Source organism: Lepisma saccharinum, chromosome 19 (genome assembly GCF_977018435.1).
Source record: "Lepisma saccharinum chromosome 19, izLepSacc3.1, whole genome shotgun sequence".
Lineage (NCBI taxonomy): Eukaryota > Metazoa > Arthropoda > Insecta > Zygentoma > Lepismatidae > Lepisma > Lepisma saccharinum.
This window is the reverse complement of record NC_139247.1, coordinates 57216703-57241962: the sequence shown is the minus strand read 5'-3', so window position 1 is coordinate 57241962 and position 25260 is coordinate 57216703.

Below are 25260 nucleotides of genomic sequence, written 5' to 3'. Positions count from 1 at the left end.
TCAATTCCAAGGACGCCTGAAGCGTAGCGATGGTGGTTTGAATGTGTTCGAAATCTTGATAAGCCTCCAGTTGAATTTTTATGTTCGCGACGCTTTTACCGATGACCTGCAGTTCGTCCGACGATGGTAGGTTCGTCATGGTATCTTCCAAAGTCTGTAACTTGGATTTAATTTCTTCCAACGTGCCGGTGAATTCTTCTTGTAATTTGGAAACAACGACGTGCAAGCGTTCTACATCAATATCCTTCACCACGGTTTGAAGTTCGGAGAAATTATTTTCTATTGCGGAAGTTCGTTCTTCGATTTCGAGTTTCAATTTTTCCAAATCTTCATTTTTCGCTTGAAATTGCTGTAATTTGGCCAAATCATTTTGAAGCGAATCCACGCTCAACTGTATATTTTGAACGTTGTCGTAAGAAGGTACGTCGACATAATTTTTTATGAGCGTTTTCAGTTCGGAATCGATTTTTAGAATGGGGTCGAGACATTGCGTTTGGAGCGTAGCGATCTCCGACTCTAAACTTTTGTTTAAGGTCTCCTGCAAAGCGATCAAATCGGTCCTCAACTTTTTAACACGAACATCCAACATGAGAATCTCTTCTGCGTGGTCTACACGCTTCGTGTTGCCGAAAATGTCGTCAGGCATTTTTGGTTAACGGTTATTTATAATAGGATAGGTGATTCGTAATTCTACGAAGAGAGGAATGAGTTTGTCGTAATCTCCGAGGAGTTCCACGTACAGGTAATCTCCTGCGGAAACATCGTACGTAATGTTAGAAAGCATCTTGTCGTGCTTGATTCGAAAAATGTTCTTGCCGCTAGAAATTTTAATATTTTGCCCTTCGTTCTCCGGATTCACGGTGATTTGAAGTTTCCCGTCGATCGGAATCTCGTAGAAATATAAATTGTTATTAAAAACATAAAATATCTTGCCCACATCGTCATTTAGTTTCGTCCAGATACTATTGAGATGAATAACCAACAGACCATTGAGTTTAGATAACACGAAAGGTAAGAGGTTATTGGAATTTGGTTGTGTAGTGTCCATGATGCCTTGTTTACGGAAACCAAAAAGATTCATTGTCCCTGTTATTTAAATTAAATTTCTACATGAGGTGTCTTTTGTCATTCTTCAAAAACAGACGGAGGAAAAGAGGAGCCCTCAGGCGATGAAATTCAAAAGGCTCGAGAACATGTAATTATCTGATTACATCACGATGAAGAAGAAAAAAAAGTAAGAGTTGAATTTAATGAGCCTCGTGTTTAGAGCGAGCCTTAACAACATAATAACGAGTTTCAACTTTTCATCGCCTGAGGGCCCCTCTTTTCCTCCGTCTGTTTTTGAAGAGGAAAAGACACAGCGGACTTCATGGCTATGGGGTTACAGTTAACACACGTCACATTTATCGCTTCCATTGCAGTGGCCCCACTCTCTCGTGTGGATTTTACAATCGAGAACACGTAACTTGTTGTCTGTTGCATCCAATGCTACTTTGGTTACGCGCGTCGTGTACAAATCATGCAATTTACTTGCAATGCGATGATCGGCGCTAAGTTGCCTTTTACTATGAAAAAGGCATTCCTTGTAGTCTTGCATGCTAAATTTGCTGGTACTTATTTTTCCCACACCCTTCGCTTTCTTGATCTCTTTTTCTTCTGCAATCTTTACACAGTACATTTTGGCACGAAGCCCCGCAAATTCGCTGATGTACTTCCCGCCAACTTGATCTTTGAATTTTCCTATGGTCATTTTGTTTTCTGCCGAATGCAAGTGATGGCCTGATGGTAAGTTGCTAAAATCAAACAGATGCTTCATCCTAGTCAGATCACGTTCGAGGTTTGGTGTGTTTTGGATTAGAAAAATAAAGCTATCCGTGTCAATGTAACATATTTGGATGTTATCTCCATAAAAGGGTTGAAACTGATCGTAGTACGATTGGTACATGTGCAATTTGGATAGTTCAAGGACGGTGGCACCTATGGCAATCGGCTTGTTGAGCATCACTTGCTTCTTGTTCCTCTCGACGAATACTAGATTCTCGTCGAAATTGGTGAAGTTTTTGAAGTAGGGGGACGCGACGAGCTTCTCAAATTTCTTTTCGTCCGTGACCAACATTGCGTCGATGTAATTACGCACGTTCTCCATCGTCTTGCCGTAGATGGCGTTATTGAACAGTTTGTACAGATCCTTGTCTGCAGGCGATGTCGATTGCGCTCTGCGTCGCGTGTTCTCGGTTATGTAGGGTTCCAGCCACCTGCTCTGTCGGAACTTCAATCCTCTATGAACTTTCTTCAACTGCAAGCCGTGACTTATGTAAAATTGGAGGAGTCGGTAGTGCAGAATGTAATTCCGCTTGTTCTCCATGCTTAGTATTAGTTTTGGCGCCGATGATCCTCCAGGTGGCTTCTTTTTGGCGGGGGCCAGGGCCATTCCGTGATGTTTCTCGTGAAGCGTTTCGGGATAATCGAGATCCACTTCCAAGAAACAGCCCCATTCATTATCTTCCCTCCAGTTGAGAAAATCTTCGCAGGAGAGTTCCTCTTCGGTCATCCACGCGTAGTCGCTGATGGGAAGACACTGGGACATGGAGTGGGCGTACAGGTTGTTGACATCCCAGTAGACGATGTAGGTGTTGGGCTTCGATGCATCGTAACCAGGCGTATGAGGATTGTTTGCCTGAGCATGGCGTCGGGGACATTGGACGATGCCACCGCGTATCGCACTCTCCATGAAAGCATACTGTTCCTTCTCTGCGATGAGTCCTAGTTCCACGTTGGTGTATTTCATCATCGATTCCCAAGTCAACCCCGGCGTCGTGAAGAAATACGCAGGATCCAACTTGTATATCGCGATGCATCTCTTACGAAACGATTCGAAAATGTCCATGAGAAGAGTCACGTCCAATTTCAGATAGAGATCGTGATAATCGCGAAAAGTTTGGCAATTGAATGCCGTCCATACACTACGAGCGTGTTCGTAGTCCTCTTCGGAACAGACGTCCTCCGTGAGATGAGAATAAAATACCTCCCGGGGTGGAAGTTCCGTCTCGTCAAATTTGTCGAAATCGTTGACGTACTCGTTGGGGTAGACGCCCTTGCGACGCAACAGATTCAAATTCTCATCTCTCCCCGAAAAACATTTTTGCTTGGTGGCCACAAGATCTTCGTCGCCAAGTTGAGATGCAAGGCTTGCGAGGCTGGAGGACAGGAAATTGTAAGAGTCCAGGATTCGCACTTCCACACTTCCTCCTTCTTGGAGAGGGATCCAAATTCTTACCGCAATATACTTCTCACTTGTTCTCGGAATGATCCTGATTCGAGAAGTTATGTTGTAGAGCTCTTTGACGAAGAGATGCGTGTCGTACTTCTCCGTGTAGTGCAGAAACACGGCAACGAAATGCGACTCCTTAATTTTGAGATTGCACGAATTACAGATGGTGCTCAGGAATAATCCATTCTGGTGGTCATGGTGGACGACCTTGTAATTTTCGGCGGTGAAAACCTGGTTACACTCCGCGCATCTTGTCGCCGCGTCATGTCTCTGTTGTTGTTCCGTCGTGAGAGCAGGTGGAGAAACGTAAGAGCCTTTCAGGCTGGGTGCAAGTTCTCTCGCGCATTCCGCTATCTTCTTAACAAAATGTTTTGCCGCATCAGGTCCGCAATACAAGATGACATCATTCAATTTTTCTCCGTAGATGGAGAAACTGCAAGGCTCGTGGTGAAAAATTTGGATCGTGCTTGAGGTAGAGGGATCAGGGTTGCAAGACGTCATAGGAACTTGGAAGCTTTCAAAGTCGGCATAAAGAACGACGGGATGGTGGAGAAGAGCCTGGTGTTTCTGAAATTTCATCTTGGTTCCGGGTTCCGGCATGACATCTTCGGGTTCTGCATTCACGGAGCCAAAACACTTGTGCTGTTCTTTCATCTTCTTACCCCCGCGAAAAATTCTCAAGCATCGATCGCAAATTTCGATCTTATCCCGATTCTTGCTCATCTGTCTTCCTACTAATCGTGAGAAATTCCGTATCAAACTGTAACGGCCATCTACAAGCAAGAGTCGAATTACATTATTCTGGCTTCTAGCGGGTCTTAAGACACGAATATTGGCGGAATCGTCAATCCCAAAGACAGAAATATCGATATTTTCTCCTTTTTCCTCTCTATAGTTTTTTAAAATTTGATTGATCTTATTCAGGGGCACAGGATAGGAAATTCCTCTCATCATATTCTCGTATCTTCCCTCGTATTCTCTGTAATTGGACAGGCGTTGGGGGTGATTATTAGCTGGGTGTAATGCGGCGATGACAGACCATAGGAAACTCTTCTGATCATTACTTTGTATGTTCAACACTGCATTTTGCTTTTTTTTTTGTTTTTTTGTTTTTTTTGAGCGCTGCGTAATGGTTTGAAATTGCAGACTCTAAGTTCTAACATGTGGCTACGACCGCAAAGACTCCATCCACTTCCTCTACCTTCAAACTCTTCTTGTTTTTGTGTCAGGTGATCAAATAGCCGTGTCACTATCTCGTCAAGATCCTCGTTATTGTCATCGTGTAAGGCTTCACACCCTACGTAAAAACTAAAAGTGCTTGACTCGGACGAGACAACTTTCTCATACAGCAGGGTCAAGACGAGATGAATTTTAATTGCAACATTGACGAGGCAATCACGTAATTTATCGACTACCAGAGATTTCACATTGTTGAGGAAGATGCTCGAGTCACACTTTTCATCGCTTCCAGATTTATACGTTATGATGCGTGCACTTTTATTCAAAGCACTGCCTTCATGTGCATCAATGCGAGATTTCTTTGCCGGCGGGACTACGACATCATGATCCGGTAGACGACATTTTTTCAAATGCCTAGCAATGTTAGGTTTAGAAATCAACTTCCCACAGTTGCGACATGCCACTTTCCCGCAAAAACCGGAGGGACCTGGTTGCGGTTCCATTTTTTTCTCTCTGTTATTTATATATATACAGAGAAATTTTTTGGGGGGGGTTGTGGTGGTGGTAGTGGAAAGCGCACTGAAACAGAAGGAAAAAGAATTGAAAAAATGCTAGACATTTTTTCCTTCCACATATATATATATTAGACGGGAACAGTATGTATGTATGTATGTGTGTGCACTGTTGTAGGAGGTCTCTGAATATGTGTGTGTCAGACGCAAAACAAAAAAATATTAATATATCATAAAAAAATAAAAACTTACCTTTCAACAGAGATAGAGAGAGACTTCAAAATAAAAACTTGTAGCTCACTAAAACTTCCACGGTGATATATATGTATACTGCCAGACAAACAATTAAGAATACTGAACTCTCACGATTAACGTTCACCTTTCAAGAGAGATAGAAAGACTTCAAAATAAAAACTTGTAGCTCACTAAAACTTCCACGATGATATATATGTATACTGCCAGATAAACAAATTAAAAAATACTGAACTCCTACGATTGACGTTCACTATGATAATGATGTACAAAAGAAGAAACTGGTACGTTATATAGGAACTCCTCTCCTTTTTTCTCCTTCTCTCCTTCCTACTCCACGCGACTCTCTTTGGTGAAAACACAATGAGGGCTATAGTCAATGTCCTAGCAAATAAAACCCTTGTCGACTGATTCATTCATGCTATATTTTTTCAACAAAAGACTTTTGTGATACGCACAATATCCTGTGGGAGACAAATAACAATGAACGGGACGTTGACAGTTCCACCCATGCATGTATTGTCGATCATTTCCCCCTCGGCCTCTATTCCACGCCCCGTCAGGGTGTGGTGTGTGAAACGGACGATCCCCAGCACAAAACTCAAAAAGCGGAAGATGCTGCTGTGTTCGCTTCCGCCGCATCCGCTTCTGATTCTATTGTTATCGGGGATGTCGTGGATTCTTCATTCAGAACCGTGGGAAAGCTGAAAAAAATAGAATCTCTTCGGGCGGAAGAGGATGCAAGGTGAATGGGTTCGGGGAGGGGTTGCTGTGGATGTGGGGAAAAATAGTTTGGTCCGTGATGAAAATGCTACATTGAGCGACGAAACACAATTTCTCCACAGAGACAGGAAAAATTCTACCGAGCGTCGCTATCCACGCGAACATTAGAAATTGCCTGAATGTGGCATAGGATTATCGATTTTCGTTTTTAGAGAATAATCTATGTAAGATTCTAGCATCGAGAATAAACAACATTGATTAAATTTTTGACAACATTTGCAGTACAAATCTAAACTCGTGATGATTTCGCCGCCACCACGCACCCCTGGCGAGGTTATAGGGGCCAGGTATCCTAAAAAACAACAATTATTATTTTGTTTGTTTGTTTGCGTCACAATACGGAAAATAATGAGAGGCATACGCGCGCACGCGCGTGTGTGTGTGTGGCACATCGTTCCCTCCCCGAGAGAGAGGTTTACGAAGGTCACGATATATAAACATTTGGTCCCGGACTTGGAAAATTACAATAAGATGCACTCATCTTTCAAAAAATAAGAAGATGAGAGAATGAGAGGAGAGGTTTACGAAGGTCACGATATATAAACATTTGGTCCCGGACTTGGAAAATTACAATAAGGTGCACTCATCTTTCAAAAATGAGAGGATGAGAGGATGAGAAGATGAGAAGAGAGGTTTACGTAGGTCACGATATATAAACATTTGGTCCCGGACTTGGAAAATTACGATAAGGTGCACTCATCTTTCAAAAGATGAGAGGATGAGAGGATGAGAGCGCGCGCGTGTGTATATGCCACATCGTTCCCCCAAGAGAGAGGTTTACGAAGGTCACGATATATAAACATTTGGCCCCGTTGATTCCAGCACTCCAACTTCATCTCTAATGTTGACGACAATATTCTAAAGGTAGAGAGGATGAGAAAATGAGAGGATGAGAGAATAAGAGAATGAGAGAATAAGAGGATGAGAGGATGAGAGAATGAGAGAATAAGAGGATGAGAGGAGAGGTTTACGAAGGTCACGATATATAAACATTTGGTCTCGGACTTGGAAAATTACGATAAGGTGCACTCATCCTTCAAAAGATGAGAGGATGAGAGGATGAGAGGATGAGAGGAGAGGTTTACGAAGATCACGATATATAAACATTTGGTCCCAGACTTGGAAAATTACGATAAGGTGCACTCATCTTTCAAAAAATAAGAGGATGAGAGAATAAGAGGATGAGAGGATAAGAGGAAGATGAGAGGATGAGAGGAGGATGAGAGGAGGATAAGAGAAATAAGAAGGATGAGAAGGATGAGAGGATGAGAGCTCATCTTTCACTCATCACTGCCTTTTTGCGCCCGTGAAACATCGTCAGCGCAATAAATAAGGCGCGGAACGGGGAGAGAAAGTGAGTTTTTCAACTTTTTGTAGTCGTTTGGTCAAGAAATCAGAGTTGGCCTGGGAGTCACATTTTTGATCTACTAATATAGTTGAAAAAGTCACTTTCTTTTCATGAAACTCTTGAAAATTAATTTTAATGCACTTTAGATTGTCTACGTAGTCTATGTAAACTTCAACCCAACGTAATTTACGCGTAGATTACGTGTAGACAATGCATGTAGACGTAAACTTATAATCTACGGCACATCACTGGTTAGAACCAGTTACCTACTATTTCTTTTGTTGGTGGGTGTACATACAATTTGGAGAAACATTTATAAGTCTCTCTTTCTCGTAGATATTGATGATTTCTAGTTTCGCATTTAAAGTTTATTGTTTATTTCGGAGGGGGCTGTAGCCTCGTCAGCCCCCTCTGCGAACGCAAGAATTTGAATCCGTTAAATGAAGAAAAGGAAGAATTTGGACGGAGAGATCAAGTAAAGTGTTCAGTAAAGCTAAAAACATTTATTTTTAGCAATACGATAGTAGTACACAGGCTGTCGTAATTAAATAAGGAGATTATTACACGATTGTTTTTTGGTGGGGCATCCCTGTGATGTTGTTGAATTTATTAATGGATATTCATAGAGAAACGCCCATGCACGGACGAGACTCGAACCAGGAACTTCGCGAGTTGATAACATATTCGCTCACTCAGACTTGTCTGAAAGCTTGCTACAGTGTGAAGTCAATTTGAAACAGTCATATTGACGCCTCGTGGTAAGTTTTTCATAACTTAGTGATTGATAATTATAGATTAGTACTTGAAAGTTGTCAAAGCCTAGTAGCTGTAGTCGTTCGGTCAGGATCAGTCGCTATTGTTGTTATAACAGGAGTCCTAAATCCATCCCCTTTGGGATTCTCAAATCCGTCTCGCTGACGGATTTAGGACCGACATTATGTATCTATCTTGTGATATATTTTATTTTTTTCCTGATCACTTAGACTAGTTTCGATTGATGTATGATCACTTGTCGACCTCTATGCCTTATTCTTGGAAAGAAAATTAATTCTAATTAATAAAAAGTATATATTAAACTTAAAGTTCTATGAAGAAGGTGGCGCCAGCGGGGGGTACGAGGGGGCACGTGCATTCCTCCTCACTCAACAGACAAGCTGCAGCTTTTGGATGTAGCATTTATGTTTCCTCTAAAAACTTTATACGCAAAGGCTATAGAGCAATGGTTGGCCTCAGTAGTTATGTACCCCCGTTGAAGTCGATAAATCAATTGATTGGAAAAGATCGATCAAAGATCAATTGATGATGTAGGTGTGTGGGCAAGCAAGTGTGGGGTTTTTGAGCGTTTTGATTGGTTGTTGGGGAAAAAGTGGGCGGGGCTTAATGATATGGGTTTCCTGTTACTGAGGAGATTGATAAGTGTTTCCGGGGGGTGTTTTCGGGGCTTTGATAAGTTTGGCGGGTTTCCTGTTGTTAATGAGGACTTGATAAGGGTTTCCGGTGTTGATGAGATAGGTGGCTATTTTTTGGGGGGCGTTTCCCGTTTGAGACCGTTGATGAGTCTGATATTCCTGGAAATGTGTGTAACGTTTTTCTGTCTGAATAGAACATGCCCGAACATGTTTTGGGCGTAGCCTTGTAGTTTTAAGTTTGTTTAACGGAAATGGTGACGTAGGAGGGAAAAGGGTATAAATAGAAAGGATGGAGGATCTTAGTATCATGTGAGGATGGATGTAAGTGGTACACGTTTGTCTGATAATGGTGTGAATTTCTACGAGATCAGCTACGAAGAGTTCTGGGAACTTGTTCGGTCTTGCGGCGATCTGGACAGCGATCGAACGGCCCTGGATCGGTTGCTGAGTTATTTCCCGTTTATGTATGTAGCGATACCTGAATCTCCCTGGTGTGGATGTCACGTGGTCAACGGCTCAGGAAAAAGAATTCACCGTCGCTGCGAGACTTTGAAGGAGATAGAAGAGAGGAAAAGAAGAGGTGACGAGAGAACAGGATTTCCGAGTCACGGGTGTATCTGCGAACTACGTCGCAGGAAGGAAGAGTTAGGCGAAGCTTTGAAGAAGAGAGTGAAAGAGTGGCTTTCTTTGTTGGCAGACAGAAATTCCGTGTGGTGTTCTGGCTGTGATCGTCCATTGTTACTTAACTTAGAAGGTCATCCTTGTTTCCCTGTGGTTCCTCCCGAAGGTTTCGATTTTCGCAGACGGCTGTTCCCCGACGATCCTGAGGATATTCTGGCTGAACCTTTATCGCCGATACCGAGGACCCCGTCACCTATAGTATCTGATTTTGAGAATATTCTGGCTGAACCTTCATACCCGATGCCAAGGACCCTGTCACCTACAGAACTCGATTTAATTCGTTTTTACCTCGTATGAGAGTGTTTACTCACCACGATTGCTGGACTCGCACCGAGCCTACAACGCCGTCACCTACAGTATCAGACGAGTTTTTTTGTTCGACATATGAGAGTGTATACTTACCATACTCGTCTGATAGCAGGCGGTCCTTTTACCACCGATTATATGTCGGTGAATGCGAGATACAAGACTTACAGAAAGTGGCCAATAGGATTACGTCAGACTGCTGAAGAATTAGTCACTGCAGGTTTTTATTATTCAGGATTCGGTGATAGGGTAATATGCTTCCATTGTGGGTACGGAGCGTGTGATTGGACATCCGAAGATTGCCCGATTCTAGAACATCACCAGGCAATACCAACCTGTAGTTACATACAGAGTGTTGCAGCGTTACACAGTGATTCGAAAAGTTGCAAATATTGCGACAGTGTGGAAACTACTGAAAAAACATCCGATAATCAGAGTGTGGATTCTGTGCTACTCTGTAAAATATGTTTTGAAAACTCTTGCAGTGTGGTAATTCTTCCGTGTCGACATTTTGTAGCCTGTGGTCTCTGTGCCTCTCAATTGGACAAGTGTGCGGTATGTCGGGGCAGTATTGATGATACATTGACAGTGTTCACCTGTTGAACAAAATGAATGCCTGTTTTTTGGACATTCAAGGTTTTCGAGGAGTCGAAGGAGAATTTGTGTGTAAAGAAGTAGGAATTTTAAAATTTCCTTTCGACAGTGCATTTGACTGTTTAGTGAAACCTCCATATGGTTTACACTTGTTGAGTGAAAAGTATCGCCGAGTGAATTACTGGCTCCGTACCAACAAACATGGTCTCGATTGGAATGATGGATGGCTACCGTACGAGAAATTAGAAGATCTTCTGTATTTAGTGCTTATGAATCAGCAAGTTTATGTTAAAGGTACGGAGAAAATGGAATGGGTGAAAACATTAGTGGGGAAAAAAGGTGAGGGTAAGATGACTGTATGCAATATCGAAGAACTTGAATGTCCAAAGTTAAGCAGTGTCAAAAACAGTTCAGAAAGTTTAAAATGTAAAAAACATGGTAAAGGTGAAAAAACCTGTGCAGTTGAAAATGTCTGGAAAATGTACACTTTTTATTGTAATAAATAAAAGAAATGTTCAAAATATACAAATGTTTTATTTATAATTGATAGTATGGATATAGAATAACACAAATGTTTTATTTACAATTGATGATATAGAAAGTTTACAATACCTGAAGGGTTATATTACAATACATAAAATAACAAAGACTGAATTACAATACATAAAAATAACAATGGTTCATTTACAATATGGAATAGATTTACAATGGATACTTTACAGCATCAGATACATAACGTAAGTTATTTACAATATCAATGTGTGTCCAAGATTGTTCTGAAGATATATTTCAATCATCAGTTCGTTGTACCAAAGTACATAAAAATAGTTCAATACATCGGGTACTTCTTTTTTTTCTGAAACCATATTCTTTTTTATACAATATACAAAAGCCTCCATTTCGGGTTGTAATTTATGATAACGTTCGTTCATTAATTTTTGCAGAGGTCTGAAAAGATTACACATAAATAAATGTAGTTCAGAGGCTGTGAAAATGAAAGCATCCGGTGAATGATGTTGATACATCGAGATGCAACGTTTCCCGAAAAAATTTACACCACTAACGGTGATATCTCCAGTAACCAAATAATTGAATCGTCGACCAGTGTCGACGTAATTCAGTAAGTCAGATTTTGAAGCACACAGTTCTCTAATCTGTTTAGAATGGATGCGTACGGGTGATCTCCCCTGTTGCGAAAACTCCCACACCAAATTGAAAGGGGATTCCTTTTCGAATCCTATGGCTACGTACTTGTTTTTTTCCTTGTTCAGAAAATATGTGTTTGCAAGATAGAGATCTAAACATGCATCTACGTCATGTAGTTTAGGACACTCGATTTTGTCTGTGGAAAAACCAATTTCCCTACGTCTCTTTATGAAATCACAGTCCGTAGTCACATCCATTCCCTCGTCAGCCGTCTCGTTCTTGATAGTAACGGTTTCTAATTTAATAGGTTGCACACGTTTGCGAGGTTTACGTTTGGAAACATCATCCTTATGGGTCATACGTGTTACAAGTTTGTCGTGTTTCTCCATTATAGAAGCCGCAGTAGGTTCCATGGTGTGTTCACTAGAACTGTCTCGATGGCACTGAGAGAAAGATACGGCAGCACATATTTTAATTAGATTTCTTCATGACGCGAGCCTGGATCGTGTGGATAGAACAACACGTTTGTTCCCCTCTGGAACACTTGGAATGTGGTAAACATTTGAAGATCTGACGAAAACGGTGTAGGATATATCCATCTTTACTGATACCTGGTGGAAATGTGTGGATGAAATCCTTGGTTGTAACGTGACGTGCTTTGTAATAAGCATACACGCAACAGTAATGACCGCATGTTGTGGCCAATACCCCCTGTAAGGGAATGTTGTTGTAAGTCCAGACCGAGGAATGGCTATTCAGGAAAGTTACGAATTCTTGATAGAAAGGATGAAATCCGTATGAATCGAAATACTCGGCCACATTGTTTTTGTCGAAATAGAAGGCCACCCAGTGTGTACCCCGGGAGTCGGACTTGTCAGTGTTTGCAATGACCAAGGCCGGCTTAGGAAACGTCCGAGGTAAAAGATCTCTCGGGTAAACACCGTAAAAAATGTTTCTGGTGGAACAGTTTCGAGATAGAATCTGTCTGATCTGCGACGTGTTCATGCTGCTTATGTTTTCAATAATGTATAATAATGTGTCTGTCTTTGGTCATTTCTATGCTTCCTGGGCTGTTGTCAAATAGTTTGGGAAACAATTGTATGTTCACAGGTTTTGAAGTTGTCACTTTCGAAGAAACACTACTATGCTTAATAGTACGGGTTATCACTTTGGTGGGTTTTTCCATCACAAGCAGTATAATGTTTACATAAGAGCTATTTCGGTAACACTGGGAGTCAGAAACACAGGCACACATATTTATGGAAAATTCGGTCTCACTGATGGAGGATGACACTTCTATCTTTAGGTATATCTACTGCAGATTCAAATTCAGCATACAAAAGGCATGTTATATTTTCCGACAGCTGAGGAGAAAACTGCATCTCGGCTCCGATGATGCCTTGTTCCTGGAGACTGGTGTGCGTGTCGTTTCCTGAAGAGTCTGGTGTTATGTCGTAAATCAGGAAAAAGAATCCGTTCTCGAACATTTTCCGTGTGATCTGGTGTCCGTAATTGGCGTGGTGAATGCCTGTACCGGAAAATAGAGTTTGATAAGCACGTGTTATCAATCCGCTGTTTGCTCCTGTGGTGATTTGTAAAGGTTCGGAAGGTACGAGTTCTCCATTTTTCACAAGATGGAAAGAAGATAGGTTAAAACTTCTAAAGTCGAACGGATTTTTCTTACTGTCTCCGAGAAAGCTGGCGGTGGATACCATAGCAAAAAGAACAACATTCGGAAAAGGACCTTGAAAAGCATTATCGATCGAAATCTGCTGCGTTCCGGCGACGTAAGAATAAGCTTTGATGACGCTTCTGGTGAACGGATAATGAGCAGGAGCGTAAGTGAGTGCTCTGTCTATGGCCAAACTGGTGGTAGGAGTAGGAATGATGTGATTTATTTCGAGAACAGCCTTTAAAATTTTTATTCTTACTGTAGGTGATGTCTGGTCTCCCCAGATGTAAAAAGCGTCACGTGATCTAGCTAGATCTATGCGTACTTCAACACCGTTGAGCAGGTATTTAGACTGGTGGAAGAAATCTATGTGAAGTTTTCCCATAAGGTCGACCACGGCTGTCACTTCCGTAGGATTTCCGGTCGTCGGAACATACTGGAAAAATTTTTTTCTTGTGGTGAAACCTGTGTTGTCGGCAGTGATTTGATCTTGATGTTCAGGTGTGTCCAAATACCACAGGGCATTCGTGAGATGCGTGTTTGCGGCATCGCTTCCGTAATTGATAGCTGCTTCGAAGATTGCTTTATATGCGTAATTGTTATCGGCGGTTGTTACAGCAATGCCGTTGAGAGTCACTGTACATTGGGAAAAGAGTGAATGGAGAAGATAATTCACGACCCCGCAGTTTTTTGTGAGGGCATTTTCTGTTTCGGAAGCACTCATGGGACTTCCATCCTGTTTAACCATTTGCGTTTGCAGACGAAGATAGGCAGATGAAAGATCGAGAAAATCAGTTCCTGCCGCCGGTATGACAAACTGAATTATATTCTGATTATCGATGGAAGCGATAGGTTTGTAGGTGGCTGTGTACGTTTTCTCCACATTTTGCTGAATAGGTTTTTTCCGGAAGAGGTCGAACTGCGAGATCATGCACATGTTATCCTCCATCATTATCCAAAAATATCTTTCCCTGAGACCTTCTGTTTGATTTTTCTTTTACGTGTTCTCCTAGATTTTGCAGATGTTTTCCTTCGTTTTTTGGATGCTTGTTTTTTACGGATCGTAGATGTTCCAATACGGGTGGCTGAACGTTTTAACATCAACTGAGCAATTCTTGTTGCAGGTTTGGTTCTTATACCAGAACCTACCAGAGAGTCGATTTTCCGTTGTGCTTTACTTTGAAGATTTTGACCTGCTTCACGTACCCGTTGACGAACAATAGTTTTCGGAGTTTGTTGGGTTGTTGCAATGTCGGTGATAATGTTAGCTCCTGTTTTTAAAGCTTCTCTTCCGATCGTCTTTGCACCGCTCCAGAGTAGAGGTTTCACCATTCTAAACAGTCCTGCGAAAAGTGACCCCAATCCTCTCCCTTTTTGATTTCTAGTTGAACGGTAGATGGGCCCAATTCCTCCACGGATTTGGTTACTATAATATTCGGTCTGCGAATTCATGGTGATTCATTCGCTTTTCGACAAAGACTGAGAGAAATAGCTGTCTACTGTTTTTTAAAAGGACTTTGCTTTTCTACGAAAATGTAAAACAGCAATTGTGGGTACGGACCCAGTTCTCAAAGGTAAGAAATTTCCTTTTCTATCGTACAACGCAATTTCTATTGTTTCGAAAGAGGCTTTATCCAGAGGAACGTAATGAATCGGGTCGAATGATTGATGGGCTACGGGTACTGTGCAAGACGTATTTGTGTCCGAACACTGTTTTCGGGTAAGACGCAAGAGACGTACCATTTCTCCCCCGACCAATTGTTGTTTCACCAGATCAGAGTAAATAAATATGTATGGGTTTTTATCCACAACACTATTGGACATTGCGTGCGTAGAATAAATAGATTTCAATATGTCATATCGAAATTTAGCATAGTCATCAGTTTCGTCTATGGGTGTAACGGTATTTGTTGGAGCATCGTCAGGTTCAGGCTTAGGAACCCCTATCACGGATAGATGTTTGTACACGGCCTGCTTGAAGAAAAACCTGAGATGAGTAGGAACAGCTACATTAGCAGGGTCTGTTTTCAGGAAATAAATCAGATCCTCTATCGTATATGTTGTTGCAGGAAAATAAAATGGTTGTTCGTTAATATAGAGTGTGTTATCCGCACAGACAGTAGATCCAAATGTTCCCCATTGCGGTTCCGTCAAAAAATGCCAGAATTTCTCGAGAACGGATCTCCTTATTTCCAGGTCGTCGGGGAGAGATTCGATGATGGTAGAGACTAGGTCCTCAGCACTTGCATATGTCCGAACAGGAAGAGTTAACATTCCAGAATCAGTTTCCAAAACATTGTCGTATAGAGTTGAATAATGTAGTTCTGCCAATCCGACTTCCCACAATTCTGGAGACAGATCGATTCGTTTAGCAAGTTTTACGGTGAAATGGGTGAGTGTGTTGTCTGGAAAATATTCCTCCGATGCAGATGATAGGAGGTAAACGTAGAAATTATCATCCATTCTCGCCGAACACAGAAGACTCACTGGATCGCAGTACCGTTATATTTTGATATAAATATGTTTTGGAAATTATTTTCCCGATAACTGTTTTACGGAAGATGCCTTGATCCACGAATCGAAACTAGGCGGATATCCGAGCCAACGAACCAGGTATTCCAAATTTTTACCTTTTCCCCGGGTGTTCAAAATCTTATCAATTTTATACTCTTCGTCAGGATCCGAATAAACTTTCTGCAGTTCATGTTTGTAAAATGTACCTTTTACTGGTTCTTCATTTAAGTCGTCTAATATGTATACAGGTACAGGTGTTCTCTGAACAAGGGAATGGATTTTGAAAAGTTCTCGTGACCACGATTGTTCGTATCCTTTCTCGAAATGTCCTTTGACTACAGAAATTCGTACGATATCACCAACATTCAGATCTGAAGATGGTTGCGAGACATGTTTGTCAGGTTTGTTGAGTCTTTTCCACACAATGTAAACATTTGTCTCGTTGACATCTCGAGGGGCCATTCCTATGGAACTATGGATTGCCGTATTATAACCTTCGAGAAGTTGTGGTAAAATATCTACATAACGTCTTGTTTGTTTTGAGGTGAAATATTTCCACATCCGTTCTTTTAATGTTCTGTTGAAACGTTCCACTACACTAGCTTTCACGGGATAATTTGTAGCTGTCGAAAATTGTACATGTTCATTTTTTAAAAATTTCTGGAATGTAGAATTTGTAAATTCCGTTCCTTGATCGGTCTGCAGTGTTACAGGTTTCCGTCTGTTTTGTTCGAAAATAGTTTTGAAAGCTTCGGTTACCGAATTGCTTGTTTTATTTTTTAGCGGTAATGCAAAGGCATATTTTGAAAATACGTCGATCACTGTCAGAAGATATTTGTACCCGTCGTTATGTTTTTGTATTGATGTCATGTCGTTGAGATCGGCTTCCCAAAGCATGTCTATGTTCCATACATTGTAATGATTTCGAGGGAACCTTTTTCTCGCCGGTTTGTGGAGAGTGTAGGTTTCCTGATGCATCAGCCATTTTTTCACCGTATCGCGGGATATATTTTTATCCCGTACCGCTTTCCACAGACGATCTACAGATGAGAATGAAGCATGGTGTCGGGGATCGTAATATATTTTGGTGAGAATTTTATCGTGTTTCAACTTAGAGACTCCCATGACCGATCTCTCTGTCTACGGCTTTTTCTCAGAGGAACCAGTTTGTAAGCGTCAGGTGTTCTCAGAAAAGGTGTAGTTTTCCTGGAAACACGGACGGTCACTTTCTTCTTCTTCTTCTTCTGTCGATGAGACGGTCCAGGGCTTTCCGTTGGCGACGATGAGAAGTTCAACGTTTTCGGATCCGGAAGTGTTTTTTCCTGACGTTCGTCTATCAAATGTTGTGCCGTGGATTGGTACTCATCGATGATATTCTGTAACTGATGACGTGTATTACGGGGTAATGTCTCTGCCAGGTTCTGAGGAAAATACGTCGATTCTGGTGAAATAGTAGAAGAACCGTCGTTATCTTGCACAATAGGAATCTGTAATGGTTCTTTGGATTTTCGACTCAGCCATAAATACTCGTCCAGTTCTTTTCTGTAAAGTCGCCATTTTTGATCGTCTGATATATTTTTCATTTTTAGAATATCATTCATCTTCTTATCTAGAACGGATAATTTTTGAGTCACAGACAATTCGGAACCACGAATACGTGCTAACTGTTCCGGTGAAAGAACGATCATTTTTTTGTAAGAAGATGTCATTTCTCAATGAGGAATGAGAGTACCGAGAAGACCCGATAACAAGGATCCTAGAAGTAAAGGTAGAAATCCTCCTTTCTGAACAAGAAGCTTTCTGCGTTTCTCGATGTTCACTTTCGGTTTCACAAGATTGCGTATGACCGACTTGTAAGGTGTCAGACGGCGTTTTGCAGATGGTTTAATTTTCACGTTTCCTTTTAAAACGTTCAAGCAGCATTCGCTGATGAAACGTATTGTCTTTTTCGGAGCACTTTTCAATAATGATTTACGGATTTTGGTAGGTGAATTTTTCAACACGTGCAAGAAAGGTGAATGTTTCTTGAAAGAAGTCGAATGCCTATTCCTGTTAGAACGTGAGTTGGTACGTATCTTCCTCGTTTTCCTCATCTCGATGTTTTAAACATTCCTGAGGAAGATATGCAGTTGAGTAATTCTGGTTAAAAATGTTTGTCTGATAAGGTAAAGGATCCGGTGTTGACTGTGAAAGATCAATATACAAATAACTGAAAGGTTGCGTCGTAGCATCTATATATACTTTTTCGAGTTCCTTCATGCGGTGAGGATGAAGTTGTCGTGCAAAAACAGTAAATTGGTTCATATCTCGTGGATTTTTAAAAATAACAAAATGCTTCACGTTCAACGAAATATCCCTGCAATTTTTTCCTTGATGAAAAAGATTCTGTGTTATGAACACCACCGAAATGTTTTTGTGATGGCTACCTTTTGTGAAAAGGTCGGCGACTTTTTCTCCCTGAGCAGCCATCATAAGATCGTCCAGGATTATGAGAGTGGGGGTTTTTCCGTTCCACGACTGCCAATCGACGATACCTTTATGATATTGCACATCTCGAAGATTTTGCGGAAGACTGTTTTCCTGATCGTAGCACCATATGATTTTCTTCACGGATCCTTCGACGAGATGAACAATGGAGTCGACTATGTTTGTCACAAAGGTAGTTTTTCCACTTCCTGATGCTCCGCAAACCATCATGGTGAAAGGATGGGAAAGTTTAGGAAACATGTTTTATGCTGAAGAAACGTCTTACAGGTTCTGAAGAAAAATGAAGATCTGCCAGTCTGTAAACACATTTTATATACTGACCGTCCGAAGAAGGGTTCGAACTCTGGACCACTACATACATATTTTAGTCTGTGCAGTATCCGAAAGGAAACGATAAATGTTCATGGTCGAATCGTCGTTTCAGCAATACTGGTTGAAACAGCTTTCTTTCATTTGTACTGATAACCTGGAACTGTTTTGTTCTTCTAATTCTGAAAATATTTTCCACTATAACTTCAGGTTTCTCATTATTTATCATGTCGCACATAGTATCAAAATTAACCAATTCCGATGTGGTGGTATTCAATGTAATCCCTTTCACTTTACAGATATACCGTGATTCGGAGAATGGTTTAGTTATTTTCATGCTGTAACTTTTCGGTCCCGTTGAAACAAACTGTTCACAAACTGCATCGGGGCCGAAATCGGTCAATTCATTGGTGAGTTCTCCTAATGCGTCACCTGTCTGGGGGTGATATTCCATTTCAGGGCTATCTATGTAAATGACAGAATCTGTATCACAATAACATATTCTGTCACCAAACTTTTCCAGAAGTTCATACAATTTGAGGCGAGCATGGCATGTCGTGAAGGCTGCAATAGGAACATTTACTTTCCTGTTCAGACTGACAGCCTCTTCAACATATTTCCAGTTCACTAAAACAGTATCCTGATTGATGAACACAACTCCTCCGATCATTATATTGGGGTCAGTCATTTTATCGAGAAAATCTTTCGATTCCTTGATGATGGTTGTTTGGGAAAGATTGTCCCGTTGACAGAATTTGCCCCATAAACATATAGGCGTACGTGATGAATCCGCAAACAGATTTTTCCTAAGTCTTACCGTTTCCAACATAACCCCACTTCCGGTCGCCATTTTGGATTTCCGAGCATAGGTTCTATTTACATTTTACTCACATATAGGCGTACGTGATGAATCCGCAAACAGATTTTTGCTAAGTCTTACCGTTTCCAAGATAACCCCAATTCCGGTCGCCATTTTGGATTTCCGAGCATAGGTTCTATTTACATTTTACTCACATATAGGCGTACGTGATGAATCCGCAAACAGATTTTTCCTAAATCTTACCGTTTCCAACATAACCCCACTTCCGGTCGCCATTTTGGATTTCCGAGCATAGGTTCTATTTACATTTTACTCACATATAGGCGTACGTGATGAATCCGCAAACAGATTTTTCCTAAGTCTTACCGTTTCCAAAATAACCCCACTTCCGGTCGCCATTTTGGATTTCCGAGCATAGGTTCTATTTACATTTTACTCACATATAGGCGTACGTGATGAATCCGCAAACAGATTTTTGCTAAGTCTTACCATTTCCAAGATAACCCCACTTCCGGTCGCCATTTTGGATTTCCGAGCATAGGTTCTATTTACATTTTACTCACATATAGGCGTACGTGATGAATCCGCAAACAGATTTTTCCTAAGTCTTACCGTTTCCAACATAACCCCACTTCCGGTCGCCATTTTGGATTTCCGAGCATAGGTTCTATTTACATTTTACTCACATATAGGCGTACGTGATGAATCCGCAAACAGATTTTTCCTAAGTCTTACCGTTTCCAAGATAACCCCACTTCCGGTCGCCATTTTGGATTTCCGAGCATAGGTTCTATTTACATTTTACTCACATATAGGCGTACGTGATGAATCCGCAAACAGATTTTTGCTAAGTCTTACCGTTTCCAAGATAACCCCAATTCCGGTCGCCATTTTGGATTTCCGAGCATAGGTTCTATTTACATTTTACTCACATATAGGCGTACGTGATGAATCCGCAAACAGATTTTTGCTAAGTCTTACCGTTTCCAAGATAACCCCACTTCCGGTCGCCATTTTGGATTTCCGAGCATAGGTTCTATTTACATTTTACTCACATATAGGCGTACGTGATGAATCCGCAAACAGATTTTTCCTAAGTCTTACCGTTTCCAAAATAACCCCACTTCCGGTCGCCATTTTGGATTTCCGAGCATAGGTTCTATTTACATTTTACTCACGTATAGGTGTACGTGATGAATCCGCAAACAGATTATTGCTAAGTCTTACCGTTTCCAAGATAACCCCACTTCCGGTCGCCATTTTGGATTTCCGAGCATAGGTTCTATTTACATTTTACTCACATATAGGCGTACGTGATGAATCCGCAAACAGATTTTTCCTAAGTCTTACCGTTTCCAAGATAACCCCACTTCCGGTCGCCATTTTGGATTTCCGAGCATAGGTTCTATTTACATTTTACTCACATATAGGCGTACGTGATGAATCCGCAAACAGATTTTTCCTAAGTCTTACCGTTTCCAAGATAACCCCAATTCCGGTCGCCATTTTGGATTTCCGAGCATAGGTTCTATTTACATTTTACTCACATATAGGCGTACGTGATGAATCCGCAAACAGATTTTTGCTAAGTCTTACCGTTTCCAAGATAACCCCACTTCCGGTCGCCATTTTGGATTTCCGAGCATAGGTTCTATTTACATTTTACTCACATATAGGCGTACGTGATGAATCCGCAAACAGATTTTTCCTAAGTCTTACCGTTTCCAAGATAACCCCAATTCCGGTCGCCATTTTGGATTTCCGAGCATAGGTTCTATTTACATTTTACTCACATATAGGCGTACGTGATGAATCCGCAAACAGATTTTTGCTAAGTCTTACCGTTTCCAAGATAACCCCACTTCCGGTCGCCATTTTGGATTTCCGAGCATAGGTTCTATTTACATTTTACTCACATATAGGCGTACGTGATGAATCCGCAAACAGATTTTTCCTAAGTCTTACCGTTTCCAAAATAACCCCACTTCCGGTCGCCATTTTGGATTTCCGAGCATAGGTTCTATTTACATTTTACTCACGTATAGGTGTACGTGATGAATCCGCAAACAGATTATTGCTAAGTCTTACCGTTTCCAAGATAACCCCACTTCCGGTCGCCATTTTGGATTTCCGAGCATAGGTTCTATTTACATTTTACTCACATATAGGCGTACGTGATGAATCCGCAAACAGATTTTTCCTAAGTCTTACCGTTTCCAAGATAACCCCACTTCCGGTCGCCATTTTGGATTTCCGAGCATAGGTTCTATTTACATTTTACTCACATATAGGCGTACGTGATGAATCCGCAAACAGATTTTTGCTAAGTCTTACCGTTTCCAAGATAACCCCACTTCCGGTCGCCATTTTGGATTTCCGAGCATAGGTTCTATTTACATTTTACTCACATATAGGCGTACGTGATGAATCCGCAAACAGATTTTTCCTAAGTCTTACCGTTTCCAAAATAACCCCACTTCCGGTCGCCATTTTGGATTTCCGAGCATAGGTTCTATTTACATTTTACTCACATATAGGCGTACGTGATGAATCCGCAAACAGATTTTTCCTAAGTCTTACCGTTTCCAAAATAACCCCACTTCCGGTCGCCATTTTGGATTTCCGAGCATAGGTTCTATTTACATTTTACTCACATATAGGCGTACGTGATGAATCCGCAAACAGATTTTTCCTAAGTCTTACCGTTTCCAACATAACCCCACTTCCGGTCGCCATTTTGGATTTCCGAGCATAGGTTCTATTTACATTTTACTCACATATAGGCGTACGTGATGAATCCGCAAACAGATTTTTCCTAAGTCTTACCGTTTCCAACATAACCCCACTTCCGGTCGCCATTTTGGATTTCCGAGCATAGGTTCTATTTACATTTTACTCACATATAGGCGTACGTGATGAATCCGCAAACAAATTTTTCCTAAGTCTTACCGTTTCCAACATAACCCCACTTCCGGTCGCCATTTTGGATTTCCGAGCATAGGTTCTATTTACATTTTACTCACATATAGGCGTACGTGATGAATCCGCAAACAGATTTTTGCTAAGTCTTACCGTTTCCAAGATAACCCCAATTCCGGTCGCCATTTTGGATTTCCGAGCATAGGTTCTATTTACATTTTACTCACATATAGGCGTACGTGATGAATCCGCAAACAGATTTTTGCTAAGTCTTACCGTTTCCAAGATAACCCCACTTCCGGTCGCCATTTTGGATTTCCGAGCATAGGTTCTATTTACATTTTACTCACATATAGGCGTACGTGATGAATCCGCAAACAGATTTTTCCTAAGTCTTACCGTTTCCAAAATAACCCCACTTCCGGTCGCCATTTTGGATTTCCGAGCATAGGTTCTATTTACATTTTACTCACGTATAGGTGTACGTGATGAATCCGCAAACAGATTTTTGATAAGTCTTACCGTTTCCAAGATAACCCCACTTCCGGTCGCCATTTTGGATTTCCGAGCATAGGTTCTATTTACATTTTACTCACATATAGGCGTACGTGATGAATCCGCAAACAGATTTTTCCTAAGTCTTACCGTTTCCAAGATAACCCCACTTCCGGTCGCCATTTTGGATTTCCGAGCATAGGTTCTATTTACATTTTACTCACATATAGGCGTACGTGATGAATCCGCAAACAGATTTTTCCTAAGTCTTACCGTTTCCAAGATAATCCCACTTCCGGTCGCAATTTTGGATTTCCGAACATTGGTTCTATTTACATTTTACTCACATATAGGCGTACGAAACCTATAGTACTCACCTCGGAATACTAATTTTATACCTAGCTCGTCCAGGAACAAATATCAGCAAAGGTGTCCAGGAACAAGTGTCAGCAAAATCGCAGATGATTACTACCTGATAGCGTACAGTCTGCCGAACTGTGTAAGTGAAACACGCCAAAACCTTTTATATACCTACCTACCCCTCCTCAAATTCCCTGATATTCTCTGCGCATTCTCTCGCGCAAGGCATCCAACGCCCACGTGCCTCGTCGGTCCTCCTCTTTTCCCGGTATACTATGAATCTCCACCTCCTCCGAGAACACAACTTTTTTTATTCTATTCACATGCTGCCTCTCGGAAACTTTTTTTCCTTTTTGCCCGCTCTCCATTCCACCGCCTACTAACGTATCCTGCACACAGTCATACCTTATCAACGTTCCCACGAACTTCTACATGCCCATTCCAAGAAACACCCGACATGTCCCAACACGTGTTCCACAATCTCTCCATATCGCTTCAACATCCCAACATATTTCCATTCCAACTCCTTTATCTTCTCAACCGTCGACTCTTATCAACTTCAACAGTCATTTACGCCCCCCAACGGAAACCCATATCACCATTCCCAGAAAACTAACCGTAGTCACCTCCTGATTAACAACAGGAAACCTCAACCCATATCAACATTCCCAGAAAACCGTCACCTCATCATTAACAACAGGAGACCATCTTATCAATTCCCCAACCGACAGAAACCCGCAATCTTATCAAAGTCCCGAAAACGCCCCCCAAAACCATAATTCAACTCCCGACCGGAAACACTTATCAAGCTCCTCATTAACAACAGGAAACCCATATCATCAAGCCCCGCCGCAGACTCAACGCGGAAGTTGTGGTTGGTTATCTCTGGCATGCATAATCAGCAAAGACGTTGCATCCGTACCGCTAATGACCAAACTCTACACAGAACTGATATGCATGTGTTGTGACCATCACTGCAGATTTTTCATTCTGCCGTAACGCCTCGACTGGTACAGTGTTGCATTGGTGGAGGGAGAGAATTTTGTAAGTATATTACATCTATTTATTTCGATACAATAATAACATTTACTTGTATGTACAAACGGTTTTATTACTTCAACTCCTAGTACAGTTTTAGACGCCATCTCTCATCAAACAACGGAAACACGTATCACGATTCCCAGAATTTCAAACTCATCAACGCCATCTTTCCTCAGACACCGGAAACACGTACTCCAATTATGGTCACGTGACTTCCATTTGTGACGTCACAAACAGTCACGTGACTCCCTGAAATTGCAAATTCATCCAAACCTACATTCCCGCCAAACTTATCAAAGACCCCGAAAACGCCCCCCTTAATCAACTCCAGACCGGAAACACTTATCAATCACTCATTAACAACAGGAAACCCGCCAAACTTATCAAAGCCCACGAAAACACCCCCCGGAAACAGTTATCAATCTCCTCAGTAACAGGAAACCCATATCATTAAGCCCCGCCCACTTTTTCCCCAACAACCAATCAAAACGCTCAAAAACCCCACACTTGCTTGCCCACACACCTACATCATCAATTGATCTTTGATCGATCTTTTCCAATCAATTGATTTATCGACTTCAACGGGGGTACATAACTACTGCCTCTATCCCAAACAGAATTGTGAGGAAACTACAAGTATCCTGTTTGTTCTGTAAAGCGTACGTACCTTCGTGCTGCTACTCTTGAAACTGCCGTCAATGGATTTAGGAAAACTGGAATTTCATCCATTTGATCCCGATGTCTTTTAAGTGCCAGAAAACGTGAAGAGCCAGAGGTGCCTGACAATGGAGGGCATGATGACAACCAGAATGCTCCAGCTCCACCTCAAGTGGTTGTCCAAGAGACATCCAGGAAGTTCCAGTAATCCAGCCTCCCACATCTTCTACAGCCGGGACCTCATTCGTGGTAACAGGAAGTTCACATAAGATGTCTCTAAAAGCCTCTATGGAAAAGAAACAAAAGGCGGAAGAGCGTCAGAAGAAACAATCCCAATCCAAGGCCAAGAAACGTCTCATCATTGAAGATAAAGATCAGCTTGGAACATCATCGACAAAACCTCGCAAAAAGAAAACAAAGAAATATGACTCAAGTTCAAGCGACTCTGAGGATGAAACACAAGTTCCACTGGTGTCCACCGATGACGAGGATAGTTCAAGCGATG